This window comes from Ursus americanus, chromosome 18, assembly GCF_024610735.1.
Source record: "Ursus americanus isolate L20-20 chromosome 18, mUrsAme1.1.p, whole genome shotgun sequence".
NCBI lineage: Eukaryota > Metazoa > Chordata > Mammalia > Carnivora > Ursidae > Ursus > Ursus americanus.
Window position 1 is genome coordinate 14,075,740 of NC_142144.1, and position 24,597 is coordinate 14,100,336.

A 24,597-nucleotide genomic window follows, 5' to 3' on the forward strand; every position below is an offset into this window, starting at 1 on the left:
GACTCCCTGCTGAGCAGGAAGCCCGATTCGGGGCTCGATTCCAGGCCCTGAGATCACGACCCAGGCTGAAGTCAGATGCTTAGCCTCCTGAGCCACCCAGACGCCCCTATTCTCTGGTTTGATGACAGCCATCCTATGCGGTGTGAACCAGTAGCATTTCCCTCGTGACTAACGATGCTGGAACATCTTTTCATGTGCTTGTTGGCCATCGTGCATTTTCTTTGGTGTAGTATCTGTTCAAGTCCTTTGCACGTCTTTGAATTGGATTGCTCATCTTTCTGTTGTTTCAAAAAAATTTTAAAGTTATTATTATTTTGTTACAGAAGCATCTCTGTATACATGTTTTTAAGTTCATGTGCAGAGGGATAAATATTCTGCATTCCTGGAAATGTGTTTGATGGATTGGCTTTGTATAGAACCCTGCGATGGAAACCACTTCTCCCTGGAACTTGAGAGCTGTGTTAGGCTGAATAATGGCCCCCCGAAATATCCAGGTCCTGATCCCCAGACCCTGTGAAGGCTACCTTGACTGGCAGATGTGATGAAGGATCTCGAGATGCGGATTGTTAAGGCAGGTCCTAAAAGTAATGATAAGTGTCCTTATAGGAGGGAGGTAGTGCGGGGCGGGGGGAGATTTGTCTACAGAGGAAGGAGGCCAGGTGGATGCCGAGACAAGATGCCACACTGCCGGCTTGGAAGGTGGAGGAAGGCACCAGGAGCCCAGGAGTCATGGAATGCAGTTCTAGAAACTGGAGGAGGCCAGGCAAGGGAACCGGTTCTCTGCTAGGGCTTCTGGATGGAGGGAGACTGATGCCTTGACTTGTACCCGGTGAAGCTGGTTTTAGACTCCCGACCCCTCCGGACCGCAAGAGATTACATCTGTGTCCATGCAAGTCCCCGAGTTTACAGGGATTTGTTACCCAGCCGCAGGAAGTTGATACAGAAGCCCGGCTCCATCTACAGCGTCTTGGAGTGGCTGACCCCCCTGGATTTTCTGCTCTCTGGAAGCCTTTCACGTTTGCTCTTCATCTGCAGAATGCAGAACTCTCACCAGGTGGTGTCTCCGTGGGTTTCTTCCTTCATCCTGTGTGGCGTTCGTATTCTCTGGTCTTTGAGGTCACAGCTACCCCCCCCCCAAGCACCCTAAATGCAGCCCTTTGACAAACCACCCGGTGACATTCCTGTCCCTGGGGCCAGCAAGCCATCTGTGACACGGAGCCTGGGGCTTCTCTCAGCCTCCCCAGAAATCCCTGGAAGTGGTGACCTCTGCTGTCTCCGACCACAATATCTTCTGTCCATTCATTGGTGCATTTCTCTCTCTCTCTCTCTCTCTCTTTTATTTCAGACATTTCAAATCGCTGCGACAGCAGAGACTTCCATACGCCTGTGATCTAGACGCAAACAGAGGTCAGGGTTTTTCTTTTCCTCTATTTGCTTGGCTCTCCCTCCCCCCCCCCCTTTGTTAAGTCAGCACTTGTTTCTTTTTTAAATCAGTTCTTCTCAATATCTAATGTGCTGGGAGATCACCTGGAGATCTTGTTAGATTCCAGATTTTGAGTTAGTGGGTGTGCGATGGGGCCTGAGCACTGGCGTGGTGGCAAGTTCCCGGGTGGAGCTGACGCTGCTCGTGCCGGGGCCGCATGTGAGCGGCAAATCGCAGGCGTCGTGGATTTCGTCCCTGTGCACGTGAGCATGTGGCGCGGGCTGTGAGGGATTGGCACACCTCTGAAATAATCCAAGATGCGAGCGTGTATTTTCTTGGTTTGCATGGAATTCGAACTTTTTTCTTCTCCTGAATGATACCTGTTCCTCAAAGGCACAGACAGTTCCAGCTCGTTCCCCTGCATCCTAATGTTCTCCTCTGGACCTTCTTCCCCTGCCTTTGTTACAGCAGGACCTTCCCCCGACATGAGATTAAGAATTACTTGTCTTTATCTGCACTCCTATGTTCACCGCGGTATTATTCACAGTGGCCAAGACTGTGGAAATAACCCACATGGCCGTCAACAGACAAATGGATAGACCAAGTGTGCTCTACCCATAAAATAGAATATTATTCAGCCTTCAGAATGAAGGGAGTCCTGCCCTTTGTGACATGGATGATACTGGAGGGCGTCATGCTAAGTGAAATAAGCCAGTCACAGGACAAACAAGGCATGTTCTCACTTCCATGAGACGATCTAGGATAGTCACGCACGTAGACGCAGAGAGGAGAATGGTGGTTGCCACGACCGGAAGGAGGGCGGAATGGGGGGGGTCGTTATTCCATCGGTACGCAAGGGGAGCAAGTTCCGGAGATCGGCTGTACACCATTCTGCCTATAGTTGACAATACCGTATCGTGCGCCTAAACACTTGTCAACAGGGTAGATCTCGTGTTAAGTGTTCTTACCTAAAAACCCCAAAACCCCACACAAAAGCCAAAAGGGACACAAGGAAACTTTTGGCGGTGGCGGATCTGATTGCGATGATGGTTTCATGGGTGTATACACATGTCCAAACTCGTCAAATTGCATACACTAAAAATGTGCAGGCTTTTGTATGCCAATGAGACTTCAGAGCAGGTGTTAAAAAAAAATAGAACTACTTCTCTTGCTGACAACAAAACTTCTCTCTCCTACTGACTGCCTTGCTCAAGCCCCGGCTCGCCCCGCTGGGATTCTTCAGCGCTGTGGCCCTGTCCAGTGGCGGGAGCGGGGTTTAGGCAGCAGGGGGCCTGGACGAGGCTGTCGGGAGCCCCTTGCATTAGCCACGATTGCTGTGGTTTCTCATATATTCAACTTTGGAGCCAGCCACTCTCAGTTTCCTGTCCACACTGGAAGATCCAGGCTGCCCACTCGGTGGTTGGTCTCCTTTCGACAGGTAGGGCGAGGGCTCAGGGAGAGAGCTGCCTCCATCACAAAGGAGCTGAACCCATCTCCTGGGAAGGGGCTATGCAAACCCAGCCCTGACAAGGGACAGCAAGCCTCCCTTTAATACCCCAGAATGATGAGCATCATCGGGTCCTACTCAGGATTCAGTGGCCCATCCACAGAGCTCCTCCAGGCCCGTGGCAGGTGCAGAAGACAGGCCTGTTCTCCGACCTTGGAGAGCCTCCGCCCAGCCTGAGGAGAAACAGATTGTAAGTTTCTCTGCACCCGTGGGCAGCCAGGAGCTCCCGGCGGCCTCTGTGGCCTTCTCCGCTGTGCTGGAGACATAATGATGCTTAGTAAATATTTGGTGAATAAACTGGTGTGGCTTCACGTTCTTCTTCAAGAGATGGTTTGGGACTTCTGAAAAAATATTGCTGAATAATTAAATGAGACTATTGTTCAAAACTCGGAGGATGATGAGACCTCTGAGAAGTGTTTTCTCTGGATCCAGAAGGAAATGTGAGACTCTCATTTGGACCCTTGAGGGAATGCAAGGAGACGGTGGCTTTTCTGAAATTAGAGCAGAAAGCTATAAGGAGAGGAAGCGGAGATGAACAGATATCTCGATAAACTATTGAGAGAGATGAAGGACACAAGGATTGACAAGGGACATAAAGGACAATAGAGACATTACAAAGTCTCTGGAAGCCTTGATGGTGGAATCGACTTTATGGAAAATCAAATCAGATGTGGAGGACAATCTTAAAAAGCTTCCTGAAAAGGCAGAAAAAAAGGATAGAGACAGAAAATATGGGGCAATAGTAGATATGATGGTGGGTCTTGTGGAAAGAGTGGGACAGTTGGTACCAAGGCAGAAATTAAAGCCACACTGTGTAGGTCCAAAGGCCCCTTCCTCCTGACCAAGCCAATGGAAGATCACCGCTTCAGTAAATCTGGATAGTGAGTTGAATTACAAGGAAAAAGAGCAAACCAAATAACCTGCAAGGATCCAGGAAGGAAAAAGCGAAGTATCTAACAGGTGACCCAGCAAGGAACACGTCAGGCTTGGCTTCAGACTTTCTTCCTTAGTAGCAACAGACCACTGTCTATGGAGTTGCGGCCAAGTTCTTTTCTGTTCTTCCAAAGACTCTTACAGCATAGATAGGCAAACTGTTTCTGTGTCTGTGAGATAGGGCTAATAAGAGTACTTCCTTAGAGGATTACAAGAAAGCTAAATGAAATATGCGTGTATTGCAACATTTAGAATACTCCCTGGCATTGGGGTTTCCATTCATTCTGACTGGCTTTGGGGTTTTCGATAAATGAAGATGCCAACCTCATTTGGGCCACGTTGAGCAGAGAGGCCCAGAGGGCTTCCGGATCTCTGTGTTTGGAGCTCAAGAAAGAGGTCTAGGGTGGAGGTGGTGACCAAAGCCGAGGGGGCAGATTAAACCACCGGGGAAATGTGTCCAATGCAAGAAGAGGTTGCAGGAGGAGTACCATTGGGAAGTGGACAGAGGGGAACTTGGGGGAGGGTCTGAGCCCAATCTGAGGTTTAATGGGGGTCCTGTTCTTGGCTGTGGAGCTCACCTGGCAATCAAGTTCAAGTAGTTACTTGACCGACAACAAATATCTCATTTTCTGGAAAGGCCCAGAAACTGCCCTAAATCGGGGGGTTACCAAATTGCCTACTGCAAGCAGACCTCCCCGCAAGCCCATCCCCTGCCTGGGAGCGGGGGGGCTTGGGCCCTGGGACGTGGGAAGGTCCTGACTTTTACTGGGTACTCAGCTGATCAATCACCCATAACTCCAGGCTCTGAGTTTCCACTCCCCTCTTGTCAATAAGGACGACTGCCCTCTCCTTCCAGATCAAGGCAGACTAATTGGGGCTAGGACGTTCAGTATTTGAAGATCGTATGATTAGGGAAATGTACAAATTCAATTTCACCTGACCAGATTTAATTCTGCACTAATCAGAGAGATAGAAAATTCCAGTGTGACAATGGCAGGGAGATGACTTTGTTTCTGGTCATTTCAATGTGTCCCCCCAAACACTTCCAGGGGAGCTGAGGTCTCTGGACTTGCTTTGCTGGGGCTGTGGGAAGGGTGAAGCTTTGGTGGACCTTCCTTATCTGATCTTGATAGGTCAATACTCTCCCTTCCTGCAGAGCCCTGGTGAGGCCTTTGAACGGTGCCTCAGATGAGCTTGGAACACGATGGTGAATAGCATTGACGGAGGCACTCATCCCTCTCTCCCACTCTGAGCTTTGCATCCTGCCAGCCCCTGTGGGTCCGGGGGTGAGGCGAGCGCCTGGTGGCAGCACCTGGGGCTGGAACAGTGTACAAGCAATGATGACCGAGGCCTCTCTTTGCTCCTGTTCTTCCCTCTGTTTCACCTGGTGACTTCTTACTCATCCTTCAAAACCCGCTCAAAATGTCCCCTCTGAAAGCCCAGCCACCAGCCCCACCTCTCCCCCAGGAAAGCTGGCCACTCTGCTCTGTCCCATGACTGGGTACAGAATTCTCTTCTTACCCTACTTTCCATGAGCCTGCTTTTTTCACAGAAGCACTTTAGTTAGCTCCGAACTCAGATCTGAACGTCTGGGGGACATTTCTGTCCCCTGTAGCTGGGACCAAGCTCAGACTTCAGAGGAAACTGAGGTAGACACTGTTCTATAATGTCCCCCTGCAGGGGACTAGGGAGGTCCTCAGGCCAGCTCCTTAGTGTCACATGGTCATGGTTCCTTCCGGCTGCAGGCCTGGCCAGCCGAGGACCCCAGGGATCTGCTAGAGAGGGCAGATGGGATAAAGGCCTTTGCTTTTGGAGAGGAGTGGGCTTCCGTCTTTGTGTTCGGGCCACCGAGAAGGCAGGGCGAGAGCAGGCCAGGTGGGGATGGAATGTGGCTGGGCCCGGCCTAGTGTCTTCTATGGTCTGGGTGGCCCTACCAGTGGGATAAAGGCCTGGGGTCAGACAGTGGGTGAGAGCCCCGGTCCTGCCACGTCTCCGGGTCTCAGTTCCCTCATCTCTAAGATGGGGATCGTAATCAGCCTGCCTTATAGGATTGCCGAGGGCTTCAGTGAAATTCCTGTGTAAAATCCTTAGAACAGTGCGGAGGTTAGCGCTCGGGAGGTTGGCCCCAAGCAGACGTGGCTGTCGGGCCTCATTCTGTGGAGGCCCTGCGCCAGAAGCTGCAGGGAATGTGGGAGATCCTGGGCCCAGAGACGAGGGGTGTTCTGGAATTGGGGAAGGGACTGCTGTTTGGGAGCGTGGGGGAGGACTCAGCCTGCTGAAGCCCATGTGACCGTCCAGGAGCGCTTACTCTCTGCAAGGCACCCGTAAGCCCTTCCTTACTTCCTCTTCACTAGAACCTCAGGCTATTGAGTTGAGTGCTAGAGACCCCTTTGCAGACTGGGAAATTCAGGGACCTGATAGGAGGGGATGCGGCGGGGGGTAGGGACCAGGAGGCAAAGGCAGGTCCGTCCAAGGGCAAAGTGCCTCGGGCATTAAGAGCTCCACAATCTCCTTTCAGACCCCGAGGGGCCGTGACCACTAGTGCCATTCTACTCATTTACTGTTGAGGGACCGAGGCCAGAGGTGGTCCAGGGTCACTTAGCTCCTCGCGTGGCCCTAGGCACCTGTTCATTCTTTCACGCCCCCAGCTGGCTGCAGGGAAGGGCCGGGGCGTTGACCCAGGCTCCTCCTTCCCGCCCTCCCTGGGGACGCTGGGACCTGACTCGAGGTGTCAGGAACACCATTCCAGTGACAGTCATTCCCCGGGATGAGCATTAGCCCTGCCGAACGCTGGCCCTGGGATCGTCGCCGGAGCTCCATTGCTGTGTCCTTTGAAATTTAATGACCTATGCACGATAACAGATAATTTGCAAATTTCACATGATCAGCCCTGGCCAATTCCATTCAATTATTTGTTAATAAGCACCAGGACCCCCGGCTGGAGTTTTATGCTTCCGAATTTGAAATGAAAAAACCGGGAGGGGAGCAGAGCACACTGTCTTCCTCCTCTTTTGCTGAATATTTAGCAAGAACGTCACTTCGGTAGGGCCCAGTGACACCCAGGGTTTACTTGCTGTTCATTTGCATCGTGGATTTTTTTTTTAAATAGTAATTATCTGTAAAAGGTCAAATATTTGCTTTATCTATATAATTCAATTTCCCAAAGGCCTTTGGGATTCAAATTAACGCCCTTGTAATATCTTCATTGAAAAGGAAGATTAATTATGCTTACATGGAACCTAATTTGGCTTATCAGACCTTTAATATGGCTGTGATCATGAATGCATTTAAATTTAGGATTACGCGGGTGATCCCGGTCCCTTATTTGGGAGACTTTTAATATTTGTCATTATTTTTATGCATATCATTTTTCCCGCCTGCTCAGGAAAATTAAAATGTCGGTTCTGAAAGAAATAAACATTATGTATTGACATTGGTAATTATGTTTTGGTATTTAAGGGTGCATAAAAAACTGCACACAGGGCCTCAAATATAAATTTGCAGTTAATGCCTTCAGACGGAAACTGGAGCTCTTTTACTTGACTCACTAAATTGGAAACAGGCTGTCCCTGGGGTTGCTGCCTGGTGTGGTTGGCGGGGCATCTAGGCCAATAAAATAATTTTTATTGGCACTCAAGGATGCTTCAAGTTCTGACTGGCCCCGGGAACTCTCGATTTAGGGTCAGGAGCCTGAGGTTTCTTTTTGTCGCTAAAGTGCTGTGTGATCGTGACCAATTATAGGTCCCTCCTGAACCCCAGGTTCCGATCTGTGAACAATAGTCACTCACTAGGTTCTTTCTCAATGGCTTATCAGTTCCTCGGTGGCAGGACCTTAGCTTATGTAGCCTTGACCGCTAGACCTGTCAGCAGTGCATCGGCTACATCCAGGCTCCGGGTAGGGCTTTGACCCCCAACCAGGGCAGTGGGCTCTTGGGGGTAGGAGGGATCGTGAGTCAGAGTTTGGCTTCGTATCAGTTGTTGCTGTGTAACAAGTAACGAATCATAGCAAGTCTTACCAGAACTCAGTGGCTTGAAATAGGAAGTGTCTCTTCTTTTTCAGACTCTACAGGTCACCTGGGCTCTTGGGCTGATCTGGGCTGGGTTGAGCAGTCTTGGCTGGGCTTGTTTACGGATCTTAGGTCAGTTGGCAGGTGGGCTGGGGCCTTGCTAGTCTAGAGTGGCCTTCAGTGGGATGCTTCATGGACTCGCTCATTCTCTGACCAACTCACCCAGGCTTGTTCTCACGGCAGAACAGGAGTTTGAGGGTGGAAGCAGAAGTAGGCAAATGCCTTTTCAGCCCTCTCCTTGCGTCTGGTTTGCTGGTGTGTCATTGGCCAAAGGCAGTGATGCGGCCATACCTGGAGTCAGTGTGGGAGGGCCACCCCGGGGAGGGACACAGGGAGGCAGTGAAAGTTAGGGCCAGCAACGCCAATAGTCTACTACGGGCTTCATCCTGGCTCTGCCACTTACCGGCCCTGGGAACAGAGGCACAGGACTCAAAACTCCCAATCTCTCAGCCTCTTCACCTGTCAAATCGGGCAGAGACGCGGTGAGGTTTAAATGCGATAAATGCATTTTAAGTATTTGGTACCCGGTCCGTGGTGGTTGCCGAGGAAGGCTTACCGAAGGTTCGAGGATAAATGTCCAAAGGTGGGCACTGTGGGTTTGTGTATAAGAATAGAAAATCAGAAAACGACTACCTAATGTCCATCAGAAGGTGTCTAGTTAAATAAATCATGGCACACCCACTTAATGAAACGCTTTTCAGCCCTTAGGCCAATAGACCAAGATACCGGCATGGAAGGATGTTCGTGACAGATTGTCGAGTGGAGAAAAAAAGCACAACCAGGGAGTGTATGATACCATTGTGTGTGTGTGTGTGTGTGTGAGTGCCATGGAAGCCGTAGGTTTATTCCTGTTTATAGAAATGTCTGGAAAGCTATGCCCCAAACTGTAAGTAGCAGCATTCAATCCTTCTTGATCGCTTGAATCTTTACAACGAACATACATTACTTGTGGAATGGAACAAGAAAAAAAAATGGAAAAAATTTTAGGCAAAGAACATAAAAAATGATGGCTTTTAGGTTTCAAGTCATCCGAAGAACTTGCTAATAGCCTCTACAAACAATACAATGTATAAACTCATATAAAAATGGTAATAGCCACTCTTTATTGAGGACTCATTACGTGCTGAATACTTCACCCCCCGCACCTACCACACCTGAAAGATGGGTGGGATCCTCCATTTCCCAGGCGAGGAAACTGAGGCCCAGAGTAGAAGAGTAACTGGCCAGTTGAAAGCTGCTCCCTGGGGTTGGCCAGCCGCCTGTCTTTGCTGTCCGACACCCGCCCCTCGCACCGAGACGCTGCACCTCGTTGGTTTATAAAGCAGAGGTCCCCGGGCCTCGCCACCCACCAGAAGGGCCAAGGGGCTTTTTCCAAATACAGATGCCTGGGCCCCGCCCCATATCCAACAAACCATTTCTCTCTTTGGAGGGGACCTGGGAATCGGTATTTTCATATGTGTCCTCAGGGATGCTGGGGTAGTCAGTCTGGAATTCAGGATCTGCTGCCCTGAATCCCTTGTCCAGTGCGTCACACCATCCAGGGAACGAAAGAAAATGTAGATGGTGGCCATCATCCCCATTTTACAGAGAAGGAAACTGAGGCTCAGAGGAGGAAGTCGCTTGCTCAGGGTCTTGGAACCAGGGAGTGGGATTGAAGCCTTGGCCTGACTCTGAGCCTCTGTGCCACTCCAGTGCCCTGCTGAACGGACTGGCAAGGCCCTCGGGAGGGTGACAGGAAGAGTTGGAGGTCACCTGGTAGCTTGCGGCAGCCAACTGCTCTCCTCCTTGTGTCCTCAGGCTTTGGGAGTGTCCCCATGGCCCATTCTCTGTGGGACGCTGGGAGGCTGATGCCACGTGGAGCCGTGGTGGGACTCTTGCCATTCCCATGGTCCCCCAGATGACCCCAACGATCCAGCCCAATAAAATGGGGCAAGAAATGGGCCCTGAGGAGTGCCTGGGTGGCTCAGTTGGTTAAGCACCGGACTCTTGGTTTCGGCTCAGGTCGTGATCTCCAGGTCCTGAGATCAAGTCCCGCGTCGGGCTCCACACTTGGCGTGGAATCTGCTTCAGAGTCACTCTCCCTCTCCCTCCGCCTTTCCTGCTCACGCCCTTTCTTTCTCTCTAAAATAAATACATAAATCTTAAAAAAGAAAAGAAAAGAAAGAAAAGAGAAGAAACGAAAAGAAAAGAAATGGGTCCCAAAGGGCCACTTCCTCCTCCAGCCCTCCCAGCTGCTGCAACTCTGAGGACTCTTTCTCTCTTCTTTTCAGTTCACTGCTTCCTGGCTTTTGTTAGCAAATTTCAAGGGAGTAGGTTTGCTTGGCAAATGATAAAAGGTGGTTGTAATCAGAGAGCGTCGAGCCATCACGTGGAGGTCGTGAGCCCCGCCAAGGTTCCACCTGCGCTCTGGACCTTCTTAGTTGGTGGGAGCCAGCTGCTTGGGGACACAGGGCCAGAGACGCCAGCTGCGCTGGCAGGAGGCCCTGCAAGTCTGAGAACTCCTGGTGCCCCCAAACCTCGAAAGGAGTCTCTGCCACCATCTCCCAGCCTGGGGGTGGGGGCGAGACACTGCCTGCTCGTTTCTTCTCCGGGACAAGGAGCCCCATGATGTCAACCCCTTTGCTCCCTCTTCTCCAAAAGACCTCTTGTCTCCTCTCAAGCTCCTGGCATCCGTTCACAGTATATTTAATTTAATTTAATTTAATTTAATTTAATTTAATTTAATTTAATTTTACTTTATTTTATTTTACTTTATTTTATTTTATTTTACTTATTTTATTTTACTTTATTTTTTTACTTTATTTTATTTTATTATTTTATTTTATATTTTATTTTATTATTTTTGGAACGGCTTTATTGAGATACACACCCCACACCCACCCACTGAAAGTGTACAGTTCAACGGCATTAATTCACCTCAGTTGAATGCTAGTCACAAAGTTGCGCCACCACCCTCCATTCATTTTTGAGTATTTTCATGGGTTCAGTGCAAACCCAGTACCCTTTACCTGCCACCCTCCAGCCCCCCACCCCTCCCAGGCTGAGGCAGCCGCTTACCTGCTTTCTGTCTCTGTAGCTTTGCATGTTGTGGGCATTTCGTACAAATGGAATCGTCTAACCCGTGCCCGCTGGTGACCGACTTCTCGCACTTAGCGTGTTTCCCGGGCTCACCACATGCCCGTGCTTCGCCCCTTGTTACGGCTGAATAATACTCCATTATTTTGCTAAATGGATAATAGAACATCATTTACCTTATTTTATAATGTTTTTTTCCCTAGCTCCCAAAAGATTTACCAGTCACAAAACTCAGAGAACACTGACAGGTTAAAAATAAAAGTAAGAGGCAATTTCTGAGAAGTTTTCATCAGTGAACAATCACACAAATGGGAGAAATGGTGCCCTAGCAACTTCAAGGCTGTTCTAGAATTGCTGAAATGAGAAAGAGCTTCAGTGCGCAGAAAGGGGGATCTGGCTACAAGAATCGGGGTAATTCATATCACGGCACGCGGTGCAGCCCTGTGGGCTTACATCCGTTGACGGGAAAAGCTATTCGTGACTTATAGTTGAGTCAATTCTACGACACCATTTTTATAAAAAATCATACTTTTGTTTCACACCTGTCTGAGCATTATCGCTGAGGGGTGGGATTTCCAGTGGGATGTGTGTGTTTATTTTGGGAGGAGAAAGAGTAAGGAGGTGGAGGCTAGGAGTAAACAAGTGTAGCAACATAAGATACACCTTAAGGCATAACAAAAAAACACCTAAGAGGAAGTTTGATCCCCTATTCCATGCCGGGAAGTCGTCTGCGTTTGTGGAAAGGGCCCCTGTTGCTCCCTCAGTGAGCACTAGAAAACTGATAGGGCTGGATGATCAAATTTATATTTGGCTCTGAGCTCCCCAGCAGCCAAAGCAAAGAGGGAAAGGAGCGCCTACAGCTTATTTGCTGTTGCCTCGAGAAGCCATAGCTATTTCTGAGAGAGGCTGACAGAGCCTCTCCTCCTGAGTCTCAGGGAGACACTCCTTCCTGCGATGACAAACAACACTCTCAAGGACAGCCTCTCACTGCACACAACAGCGAGACTCCTAAATGCTGACCAGTCCCACCTTGTGCAGGCTGAGAAGTGAGCCTCTGAGGGGCAGGGGTGAAAGGAAGCGGGACAGGGGAGTTGCTCTCCACTGGCAGCCTCTAATGTTTGCAGTGCGAGCCTGTGGGGCTCAGCACGCTGCCCTGCAGGGGAGGGAGAGGGGGAAGGAGCCCCGGTGCCTGCTCTGGGTCAGACACTGCTTCTCTAGCTCCTCCTTACCAGACGTTAGCCCGAGGGGTCTCCTGCTCGTTCTGCAGCCCAGGAAGCTGCGAGGGGACACCGCGGCCCGAGCTCATCTAGCTGTGAGCAGAGAGGCAGTCTTCCAGTCTTGCTGTCCCAAATCCAAGGCTCTTAGGACCCTATACCCCCCCACTCCCCAGCAGCCCATCCCCCAGGCCCTAGCGTGCCCCACCTCTGTTCCTCGAGGCTGGTCTGGCTCTTCTCCCCTCCCTCTGCAGCCTTACAGTCCTGTGACCTGGGACAAGTTGCTTAACGTCTCTGGGCCTCAGCTTCTTCATTTGGAAAGTGGGGATGGCAGCCCTTCCTTGTCCCCGTGAGAAGGAATGAATTGGTAGAAGTGAAAGGTGCTGAGGGCAGTGCTGAGGCCGCAGCCAACACTCCCTTGTCTTTCCACGTCTTTCCTACGCCTCTTTCTCACCTCCCTAGGCTGCGCCCTCTGCTTGGGTCTCTCTCCTTCCTCCCTTCATCCAGCCGATGCCTTCTTATCTTTCGGGTTATGGCTTAGATGCCACCTCCTCCAGGAAGCCTTCCCTGATTCCCCAGCCCTCCACTGTGCTCCCATGCTCCTCCCACATGGCCTGGGTATGGTCTGTTACCCTTCGGTATCTCCTACTGGCTGGCGTGTGGAGGGTGGCTTGTCTGTGACTCACGGAGTGCTTGACACACAGGGGGCGTGGACTATTTGGTGAGTGGCTGGAGACAGAGTAGGGCTTGATGGGAGAAGGCCAGGCTGGCAACGGGCCGACATGTTCGGGGCACAGAATGAGGGCTGACCATGCACCCCGATGCTGGCACAGCACACACGCTGTTTAAGCCAGGTCATGGGCTAGACCATCCCCCGCCCTTGATCATTGAGTTTGGTCGTCTGCCTGAGCTCACCAGCTCGTGAGCGGTGGGCTGCCACTTGCACCCTCAGTGTCTGATGCCGATCGTGGGAACCCCCACGGCGCCCTTCCTGCTCCCGTGCTGCCCTTGGAGAGATGGATGGGCTGGCGTAGAAATCAACGGGAGAGGAGGATGTTGGGATGAGAGCGACATTTTCGGAGATTCACTTGGTCTCTGGGGTGCGGGTAACAGACACCTAACTGAACTCACACCTACACACACCTCGCTGCCCACACGCACGGGTTCCCCTCACAAACACCCCTGAAGGGGCAAATGGAGCCCCACACGTTTGAATGCTGAGATGGAGGGTACCCATAAAGAGAGACATGAAATCGCCCACAGAACATTCCTAGGCAAACACAGAATGAATACCCCAACACAGACATGCAGAGTCTCGAACGTACGCATAAAACCCTGTGTCCACCGTGCACACGTGCGTGCACCCCCCCAATTCACAAATAGGAAGAAAACCCCTAGGAGTGGGGTTTAAAGGGCCCATGAGGTGGGGGAAGGAAGCAGGGAAGCTGTCCCTAGGATGTCCCCCACGTCCCCCCCAAGGGCCTGTTGTATCAGGGGCCGCCCCCTGGCAGGTGCCATGGCCTTTGGCTCAGGTCCTCACCCTGGTGGGTTTTATTCTTCCTTCTCGTTGACATTTCACGCCAGCCACTCTCACCCGGAGCAGAGGCTGGGCACTGTGCCCTCTCCACCCGGGCTCTGGGCTCTCATAACTGCCGCCTTCCCAGGACCCTGGTCCAGAAGATGCCCTTCTGGCCTTTTGGGGTCCAAATCAGGCTCAGGGAGACCAGGTCACTGATACTGCAAAGTTTCCATTTCTCCCTGGGAAATGGTTCACACTGGCACGTAGTGAGCTTGCTGACACAGGGCGAGACCAAAGCGGAAAGATGAAATGGAGAGTCACGAGCTGGGGGTTCGGTCTGGAAGCGGGGACATCGGTCTAAGTCCTCGTGGGCTCTGGGAGTCTGAGCGTATCTGGGGTTCCCTCAGGTATAGACCCTCATGCCTGCAGCTTTACGTGGGGCTTTCTTCGGCTGGGCAGAGTCCAGAGGTAAGGGATGGGTCTGGGAGTGACGGCCTGACCCCCACTCTGCCTCCTCCCCGTCCCCAAGCTCCCCCTGACTTCTCTTTGGTCTACACCCTGCAGTCGGAGGAATGGTTTTCAGATAATAATCTGACCACGTCACGTTCTTGCTTAACATTGGCAGAGACTTTCCGCTGGCTTATATTTAGAGATGTTTTCCTGATGTGGCCCCTCCAGCCTTGCTCCCTTTCCCTCCCGATCTCTGCACCCGCCGCACTGGGCTCCCACGGTCCCTCCCATGTGGGGGTCATCGCCCACACCCGTGGCACGTGCCTGCCAGCCCTCATGATCTGTCTGGCCAGCACACACTGGCCCTTCAGGTTTCAGTTCAGATGTCCCCTCCTTCAGGAAGCCTTCCCTGACCTTCAGGACTAGGTCAAGGGCCCTCCTCTGTGCCGCCGCTGAACCCGCCCTCATCAGCCTGGACTGTAATCTTCACGCTGTCCCCTTCACTGGCTGAGGGCTCTTGGAGGGCGTCTTGGTGTCCTTGGCATTCAGCCCAGAGTTGGACCTCAGGGTTTCAGGCCCGACTCTGCCCCTCACTGGTTCCGATGGCCACTCTCAGTCATTCCGGGGTCCGTGTGTGACACAAAACCTCTCCGTGATGCAACACACAGCGTGGCAGAATCCGCCATAGTGTGATGTGACCTGGTCACATACCCAACAGTTTGCACAGCCCTCTGTGATCCGGTCACACCCCCAGGCCTCTCCGACAAGCACTCCGGCTGGGGTTAGTACCTCGATCTTATATTGGAGAAGATGGAGGCACAAAGGGGGTGCGTGACCTGCCCCCCGTCTGGGTCGAGGCAGGAGCAGGTGCAACCCCAGTAGGGAAGGCTTGGTGAGGAGGGAGCATTTCTGGGGTGCTTCGGAGTCTGGGCAAGACTTGGTCCTTTGAGGAGGCCAGGGAGGCTTCCAGGCGGAGGGAGCGAACAGTCTGAGCAAAGGGAAACTGTGGGCAGGGGAGTTGTTCTATGCTCCTTGCCTCACGGTGGCGGGGGGGGGGGGTCCTCTGAAAGCCAGACCAAGGAATGGACCCCATCCTGGATGGTCCAAGGAGCTGGTGAAGGTTTTGGAGCAGGGAAGAGGCTTCACTGCAGAGGAGGGTGAATCCGGGGGGCGGGGAGGACACTGAGAAGATTGTACCAAGATCTGGGCAAGAGGTAGGTGGTGAGAGGCTGGCGGGTGACCTCAGGCTGGAGCAGAGGGCATGTCCCCTCCCGTTGTCCTCTGTCTGACCTTGGCGGGTTCCCCCCAGTGCAATCAACTTTGTCAGTGGTCTCTGCCTCAGAAGTGGCAGCTGGTGGATGGCCCTCCTTGAGGGCATCAGGACTGCCCTCGGGAAGGAGGGTCCTGTTGGGAAGATGGGGTGGGGGCCTGAGTGGGGGGATGCTGGAGGTGGGCACTGTCTGCTGCCTCCGACTTCCACAGGGGGTCAGTGTAACATTAAAGTTCCTCCTGACTGCTCGGTCCTGCACAACCTGACAGAGGCCCTAGGGTTCAGGAATCTGGGTCAGCTGGTTATATTTGGAACCCCTGGTGGGCAGGTGCCAGGCCAGGTGAGCTGGGGGCTGCTGAGCCACTGGAGAATCAAGTTTGTTGGTTTGTTTTCTTTTTGGTTTTGACTTTAGAGTTGCAGAGGGAACTTACTGAGAAACCATGGTTAGTAACACTCAGAGGTCCCATCCCTTTCTTCTCGAAGCCTCCAGGGGGCCGCCCTTGCCGACACCCCTTCTGCCTCTCTGTCTGCTTTCACCTGGGAAGATGGGGTCCGCCTACAGGGCAGCTTTATTCAAATGACAGATGCCAGAGCCCTCGAGAGCCTCAGAGATGACCTTAGATCTCAGCTGAGCCCGTACATTTGGCGACTTTCTGCTTGGTTGGTGAGAAACGGAGACCAGAGAGGTGGTCTGATTTGCCCCTGGTCTTCGGTGAGTTAGTGGCAGAGCCAGGTTGGACTCTTGGTTGGCTCACCTCCAGAGGGGCTCTCTGATTTCCGTGGGACCAGCCTTGGGTGATGATGTCACTGGCAAAGAGCTCTGGGACTCACGGCGGCTGTCATCGGCTCAGCGCTCCCCATCCACGTTCTCGGCCAACCTGCAAGGGTGAGCTCTGCTCTCTTCAAGTCACAGCTGAGGAAACAGGCCTAGGGCGGTTGAGGGGCGCCTCAGCGAGCAGGTGGAGGTCAGCCTTCCCGATCTGGAGCTTGGGGTTCTGTAGAATAGGCCAGCGCTCCCCCAACTCCATGAACATCAGTCTTGGGGAGCTTCTCTGAAATGTGAATTCTTGAACCCCACTTCCAGACATCTGATGCGTAAGATCTGGGGCGGGACCTTTCCAAACAAACCCCCCCAAGGAATTCTGAAGCAGACTGGTGGCAGCTTAGCCTTGGAGATCCCTGTGGCCAAGGTCAGTGCTTCTCGGACTTAGACACGCATACATATCCTACTGGGCCTTGTGTTCCAACGCCCCTTCAGATCCAGCGGCTCTCAGGTGGGGCCTGAGGGTCTGTAGGAAGCTTTATCTAACCAGCTTCCCGCTGATGGTGCTGCTGTGGGATTGGGGACCGCTCTTGGAGACCCGCTGTGGTTGAGATCTTACACTCATCCCCCTGGGCACACACCAAGGGTAGATAGGTTGCAAAGTCAACAACATCCACTCACTGCCCCCTCCCAGGGGACACGGTAGCCACTCACCCCTTCCTCTGTATTCCCTACATCAGAGGTGGGAGAGTCCCAAAAGTAGAAGAAAGAAAGACAGCAGTCTCCCTGGCCTCCATGGCTGAGAGGAATCCCACAGAACGACTACTGGCCAAATCTCTCCCTGATGTCCCCAGAGCTCGGGGAGGCCCGGGAAATACTGAGTGCTCAGGGAAATTAGGTGATGCTAACCTCCCATGACACCTCTTCCGTGTCTCTCCCCCGTGCCTCTCCATATTATAACTGCCCCCCCCTCCTGAATCTTGTGTTATGTTAATAGTTCCCTAAGTATTTTTAATTAGATTTTCCAAGCAAAAGAAAGTTTCCAAAGTTAATTAAAAGTTGTCTCACTGTAATTGTGTAAAGGCAGCTTTTGCTTCTGAAAAATTAAATTCTTATAATTAAACTCCTCTATCCGTTTAAAGATTCCAGTGGAATGTTTATTATTCATCTGTTAGGAAAACCTTGGGAAGGATGCTTGCTCCCACAGCCAGGAACCGGTCCATCCGACGTGGTGCCGTGGACTCAAATTTTCCCTGCCTTTGACGACTTCGCGCCTCGCAGAAAGAAAGATCAAGGGCTCTGTGTTTGGGCAGGTATGTGAAATGCAGGCTTTGAGCTGGCCCCCGTGTATGATGGATTACATCTTACTCACGTCGACGTACCACCCCTTCCCGGTCTTCCCCATTCCCAGCAGCGCTGGCCACGTGACTTTCTCGAGCCATTCAAGGGAGGTAAAGTGATGTGTGTGACTTCAAGCAAGAACCTTCCAGAGCCCGCACAGGGTTGGCGTGAATTTCTCTGCCATTATGACCGACAATAACCCGGGTAGACAGACGCTGCTCTGGGACCCGGAGTAAGACAATGGGGGGCAGAGACGCAGCTGCTTGTCAGGTCTGCTATTAATGACATCTTCACCCGGATAAATCCTCCCTGATTGTCATGACTCGGCTTAGCTGTCCTTTCTATGGAAACCGTTCCCTGGCCAACACGACAGCGTGAGTTGTCATTCTTATGAGCTCCCACAGCCTCCCTGGCTTTCTGGTCTGCAAACCCCAATGCTGTTATGTCGAATGGGATAAATGCTGGTGTGTCCTTTAAAAAAAATTAATGCCATTATCGTTACCATCCAGTGTTGTATTAGTTCCAGGTCAACGATGCAGTGATTCAACAGTTTTGTACAGGCCTCAGTGCTCATCTCCTGGGCACCCACTCTGACTGTCAAGAGTCTGCTTTTGGGCGTGTCTCTCTCGTTTGTTTGTTTTGTTTCTTAAATTCCACATATGCGTGAAGTCATATGGTGTTTATCTTTCCCTGACTGACTTATTTCACTTCACATTATACTTTCTAGATCTATCCATACTGTTGCAAATGGCAAGATTTCATTCTTCTTTATGGCTGAATAATATTCCACTGTGTGTGTGTGTGTATATATATATATATATATATATATATATATATATATATTCCACTGTATATGTACATATACAGTGGAATATTATTCAGCCATAAAGAAGAATTGTATATATATATATATATTCTTCTATATACAATACATTTTCTTTGTCACCGTGTCCTTTAAATTGAATGCATTGAAAATAGATACTGTGTCTTGTATCCGTGCACCTGCAATATAACAGCACACTCGTGCCCGCTGAACGGACAACTGAGCCTTGGGGGTCAGAGGGATCTGGAGCTGAATTCCGGTTCCATTGTTTACTAGTCAGGACAAGCCGTGGACAAGCCCCTTAACATCTCTAGGCTTTGGCTTGTCACCTGCAGAATGGATCTAAGAATGAAGCCTACTGTGGACTCATCCGGATGGGTACAACCTGCCAGGGAGACGGTGAGGACAGGGGAGCCATCTAAGCAGGGGGCTTCCCCACTTCTTTCCTGAAGGGAGCGCCAGGATGGTGAACAGACGGCCGCCTTTCTCCAGTCTCGGCCGAGGAGAATTTGGGATTTGCTCCTGGCAGTGATGCTGATGAGTCGGCTGGTGAGGTATGTGGGATATGCAGCTGAATGACTGATTCCTCGACGTGGACTCTGACTAGAGTGAGGGAGAGACACACAGGGGGGCAAGACTCGGGAGATCTCTCTCCTTGGCCTGGAGGTCCAAGGGGGCTGCAAGGTGCAGTGTTTCCCTAGACAGCAGTTTCGGTCTGTGGCACAGCCCGTCCCAGACCTCTGTTCAGACCTTCTCTTGGGATGGCGTTAACTGTGTCATGGTGGTTCCACGCTGCGGGAAGCTGAGTAATGGCTCCCCCAAAGATATGGTTTTGTCCCAACCTGGGAGTATGTTACGTTACATGGCAAAGAGGAGTTCAGGCTGCCAATGGAATTGACACTGTTATTCAGGTGATCTTTAAAGAGGGAGGCTACTCAGATGGCCCCATTATAATCACAGGGTCCTTACAAGTGCAAGAAGTCGGAGTCAGAGGGAGAGGTGCCGTGCTGCCCGTGTTGCAGGTGGAGGAAGGGGCCGTGAGCCCAGGACTGCTGGCCACCAGCATCGCGGAAAGGCAAGGAAGTGGATTGTCCCCTAGAACCTCTAGAAGAAAGGCGGCCCTGCAGACGCTTTGATTTGAGCCCCGTGACACCCATTTTGGACCTCTGACTTCCAGGGTAACAAATAATCCTGTGTTGTTCTAAGCCACTAGGTTCGTGGTAACTCGTTAAAGGCAGAAGGAAATTCACACACCACACCCTCACTCTTTCTTCCCTTCTATGTCCTTCCCCTTATTATAACGTCATTAGCATCAAGTAGCCTTTCTGCTTTCAGGCACCTGGAATGGCATATGAGCAGGTGGCTTTGATGGAGATTTTTGTCTTCCCCGAGTGGGCTCTCCTCTTGAGATTAAAAAAAAATGTAACTATCCCACAGTCTGTCTGTTACCCTCCTTGTTTCCCCTCTCTGCTCCATCAAGGTCTGGCTGCTCTGCGTTTCTCTGGAATTTACCGAGTACTGTTCTGGCTCTTTCTTAGCTACTCTGATACTTTCCCATTCCCCTGAACCATAGATTCTCTCTGATCAATACTTCACATTCAATATTCCCCCACTCTCCCCAAGTGTTGCTTTATATTTTTATCTCCCTATTAAAAGGAATTCATTTGTGAGTTTCCTCATCTAGCATCTTCCTTCCCTCCTTCCCTTTCCTCCTTCCTTCCTCCCCCATCCTCCCTTTCTGCCTTCCTTCCTCCCTCCCTCCTCCCTTCCTTCTTCCTTCCCTTCCTTCTTACCTCCCTCCCTTCCTCCCCTCCCTCCCTTCCTTTCTTCCTTCCTTCCTTCCTTCCTTCCTTCCTTCCTTCCTTCCTTCTTCCCTTCCTCCCTTCCTTCCTCTTCTCCCTTCCTCTCTTCCCTCCTTTCCTCCTTCCCTCTTTCCCTTCTCTCTCTCTCTTTCTCTACCTCCTTCTCTCCCTATTTCTCTTCCCTTCTTCCTTCCTTATTACTTTGCTATTTGCTATGGATGAGTGACAATACTCTGAAATACGTAATTGTGTATGTTAATCAAGAAACAGTATCAACAATTCCAGTACCCAGTACGGGCTCCCTCTCTGCCTGGCACAAGCAGCATCCTCTGACCACCTGAATGGCCCTGACCTACTTTTTTACCTCATTGTTCTGGGTGTTGCCAGCTCTCAGTGTATTTTTAACTATCCTGTCACGTCCTCTGAATTTAAACTTTCTCACCACTTGGCTACCTGGAAGCTGACAAACTCCTTTGTTTCTATGTCATTTCACCGCCTTCTGGAAGGTCAAGAGTAAAGTTCCGACCAAAACCTTTAAAGAGGGTCTGTGTCCTGGGAAGGAGAACAACCCACCTGCTCTGACTCTCTTAATTCTACTTTCTGCTCTTCCAGTACCAAACGTTCTTTCCCTGTGTAGTTTCACCAGTGCCGCATTCGGGGGCGGTGAGTGTGGACTGCTCTCAGGTTGAAGGTCACGTGTAGAACATGCATGTTGGTTATCACGGGTGGAACGTCCACACGCCTGAGAAAGATGACAGTCACGGGCTGCCCACTGGCAAGTACTGACGCTGAAAGTTTTGTTCAAAGTCCTTTGCTGAGGGGATGGGGCGACTGGGTGGCTCAGTCGGTTAGGCGTCTGACTCTCGGTTTCCGCTCAGGTCGTGATCTCGGGGTCTTGAGATTGAGCTCCAAGTTGGGCTCCATGCTCAGCGTGGCGTCTGCTTGAAATTCTTTCACTCTCTCTCTCCCTCCCCTTCTGCCCTTCCCCTCTCCCTCCCCTTCTGCCCTTCCCCTCTCCCTCCCCCTCTGCTTCCCACCCCCCACACCCCCGGTTCATGCTCTCTCTCTCTCAAATAAATAAATAAATACAAATAAAAATAAATGAAGTCTTTAAAAAAATTGTTTGCTGGGAACTCTGGGGTTCCCACTGGAACCCCACTTAACACATTTTTTTAGAGAGTTGGAAGAAAAAGTCTTCAATGGTTTAATGGGACAGAAATGAATCCTCTAGAGTCACTAATTTTATTTATACACTATGAACATATTGCAAATGCATGAGCAGTTAAACAATGAAATAAATCAAGACACCCCCCCCACACACACATTTTCCAGCCAGCTCAGCCCCATAGATACCTATTTGGGTTTCCTTAGTTCTGCTCTTCCTCTTTTCCTAAGTTAAAAAAAATTGTGGGGACATAGCTCTAACATAAAAATTGCTATTGAGCCAATGTTTAGTGTGTCATCGACCCAATGACATTAATTACATTCACCACATTGTGCAACATCACTGCTCTGTTTCAAAACATTTTTTATCCCCCCAAACAGGAATTCTGTACCATCAAGTGGTAGCTCCCCTTTCCCTGGTAACTTTTTTTTTTTTTAAGATTTTTATTTATTTATTTGAGATAGAGAGCCAGAGAGAGAGAACACAAGCAGGGGAAGCAGCAGAGGGTGAGGGAGAAGCAGGCTCCCTGCTCAGCAGGGAGCTGGACACAGGGCTCAATCCCAGGACCCCGGGATCATGACCTGAGCCGAAAGCCGATGTTCAATCGACTGAGACACCTAGGCGCCCCCCTCCCCTTCCATTGTTAACCCCATTACTCCTCACCCTCCACCTTTTTCCAGCCCTCTGGTACATAACTCTTAAAATCCAGGTTCTATGTTCCCATTTTTACCAAAGATATTCACAAAGATTGGCCTAAGACACGAAAAGCTACAAACTCCCACCCAGAAAGAGCAACGTTCATGAGGCCACGGAGCTGCCAGGCTCTCAGATGAGCTGGGCTCTCCATGAACCAGCCATAAAAGATCAAAGTACCACCGGATTATGGCACATTTCAGATCCAATTCCATTTTCACATTACGTTTAGATATCTCCAAAGACCAAGTAATTCCTCGATATTTTTGGCCCATTCCCAGATTTTTTTATTTTACTCCCACATAAAAGCACAAAGGTTCAACAGGTAATAGGCATCGAAAATTTTAGTGCAAACAATCTAAAGTCGAACACGAATTAACACACCGCACACCCGCCCCCATCATCTTACAAACTAAGGGGTTTGCAAAGCCACTGCAGAGAGAAGACACGGAGTCACGACTGAAAAGCATTCGAGCTCATACACAGCCAACACAAGTAACTGACCTTAAACAGATTTCTCTTCCAGGTAGGAGGAATCCTTCAATCTCGTGTGGACTCAGGGCATCAGAATGGGGAAAGCAGGTAGCACGTGAACGGTGATGTGTTGGTTAATAACGGGTATTTGGATGCAGCACTTAAGGGCGGGCACAAGCATGGATTCGGAGACTGCACAACACAGAGCATGTGTTCAGCTGACACTCACAGCTAGTGGCTGGGAGTGGAGGTGACTTGGGTTTCCCTGAGTCACAGCATGTCAGCATTGGCCGCCAGATCTCTGAGCCATGTCTGTCAGAATTTGCTTTATTGTCTTGTAGCTTGCGCCTCCGTCAGCAAGACGTGTCCTCCGGTATCAGAATAGTCTAAAAGAGGTCATTTTGGGGTCTGGGAACGCACGCATTTTTTCCCACGTAAGTTACAGTAATTGCCACTTTGCTTTACGACATCGCGGTGTAGGAAGGAAGCTTTCGTGGGAACGTGAGGCTTTCAGATAGCGGAGAAACCTGTAGCTCGAGTGATGGGTGTTGCCCAGGAGCCCAGAACGAAGTGACACCATCATCGTGCCCAGGGGTTTAGGCAAAAGCTCTTCAGTTTCTGAGATGGCGGATGATGCTGTTGGCGCTGTTGGTGCCTCTGGTCTGGACTTGGACTTGACAGAGACCGAGCAAGGATGAGTCTTGTTCAAAACCTGTGCTTGTTTGAACCTATGGCATTTCCGGAATAATTTTGCTTTTCTTGTCTGGGGACAGGTCTTTTGGTGAAAGCAAGGCCAGAGGTGATCAGATCCCAAGAGGAGATAAGTTGTTTTGAGCCTTGCTGTGGCTCCCTATGGCATGACTTCCCTTGTCCTTCGTTCCCCTTCTCTTGCCCCCAGCTTTAGCTGAGCTGCTCTTTTGTTTCAGGCCCTATGCCTGGTCGTGGGTGCCCAGGCTGGGATGAGACACTGTCCCTGCCCTCCCAGTCCCCAGTTGGACATACCTACAAGGTACCATGGGGAGTCCCGGGGTGAAGGAAGCCCGGGGCTGACCCAGAGACCTGGGGAGTCCCAGGGGCTCCCCAGAAGAGGTGGGGCCCAGGTCTCAGCCCCAGGGAGGCATTAATACAGCCTGCCGCTGTTGCCCAATTTAGCTGCCCCGTCGTTCTGACCCCACATCCCCAGGCCCAGTCCGGGAAGTTGCTCCCAGCCAATGGTATTTGGGGACCTTCTACAGTAGAGCTGGTGTGGGGCCCGGAACGGAGGGATTAACTTCACACCCAGCCTGTCTCAGACACGCGGCGCTGGGTTCCTTGGCTTGGTGTTTTGCTTGGAGCGTTGGTTCATGTGCATTCTCTTGAAATGGGGGCCATTCTCTTCTTCCTTTGGCAAACTTGACTTCGTCTTATGTCATACTTAGGAAACCGCAGGGCCCCATCAGTGCCCAGTCCTACTCGCCCTTGGGTAAAGAGAGGCAGAGATCGCTAAGCGTGGCTGGGAGGCAAGAGAGGGGGACAGGAATCTTGAGGGAGGCCTATGTTCATAGCCTTCTTCTGAAGCTTAAAAAAAAATTGCGGTGAAATTCACGTAGCCTACAATTAACCGTGTCAAGCAACGATGCAGGGCCTTTGAGTACATTCAGGTATTACGTGGGTGCAAACACCACCTCTCTCTACTTTCCAGAGCATCTTCATTGCCCCAAAAGCAGACCCTGTACCCATGAGCTAGCCACGCCGCATTCTCCGCCCCCTGACCCCATGCAACTCATCTCTTTCTGTCTCTATGGATTTGTCTACTCTGCATATTTCATATAAAAGGAATCGTGTGATACGTGGCTGTTAGGGGCTGCAATGTGTCCCTCAAAATTCACGTGCTGGCGTCCTAACCCCCAGACCATATTTGGAGGTGGGGTCTTTACAGAGCTCATTAAGTTAAACTGAGGTCATTAGGCCGGGCTCTAATCCAATAGGCTTGGTCTTCTTACAAGAAGAGGAGCTTAGGACACAGGCACCCACACAGGGACGACCATGTGAAGTCATGGGGAGAAGATGGCCATCTCCAAACCAAGGAGAGAGGCCTC

The 24,597-nt window shown here is 51.0% G+C and overlaps 1 long non-coding RNA gene across 1 annotated transcript; it reads right to left on the minus strand.

The window, feature by feature from the left end:
• Positions 1 to 9,056: 9,056 nt before the first annotated feature.
• LOC148108562 (uncharacterized) lies at positions 9,057 to 22,703 on the minus strand. The gene is made up of 3 exons (XR_015727546.1): positions 22,550 to 22,703; positions 10,988 to 11,154; positions 9,057 to 10,051 (listed from the first exon to the last, which is right to left on the minus strand). It is a non-coding gene; the product is annotated as an uncharacterized LOC148108562 (long non-coding RNA).
• Between the last annotated feature and the right edge of the window lie 1,894 nt (positions 22,704 to 24,597).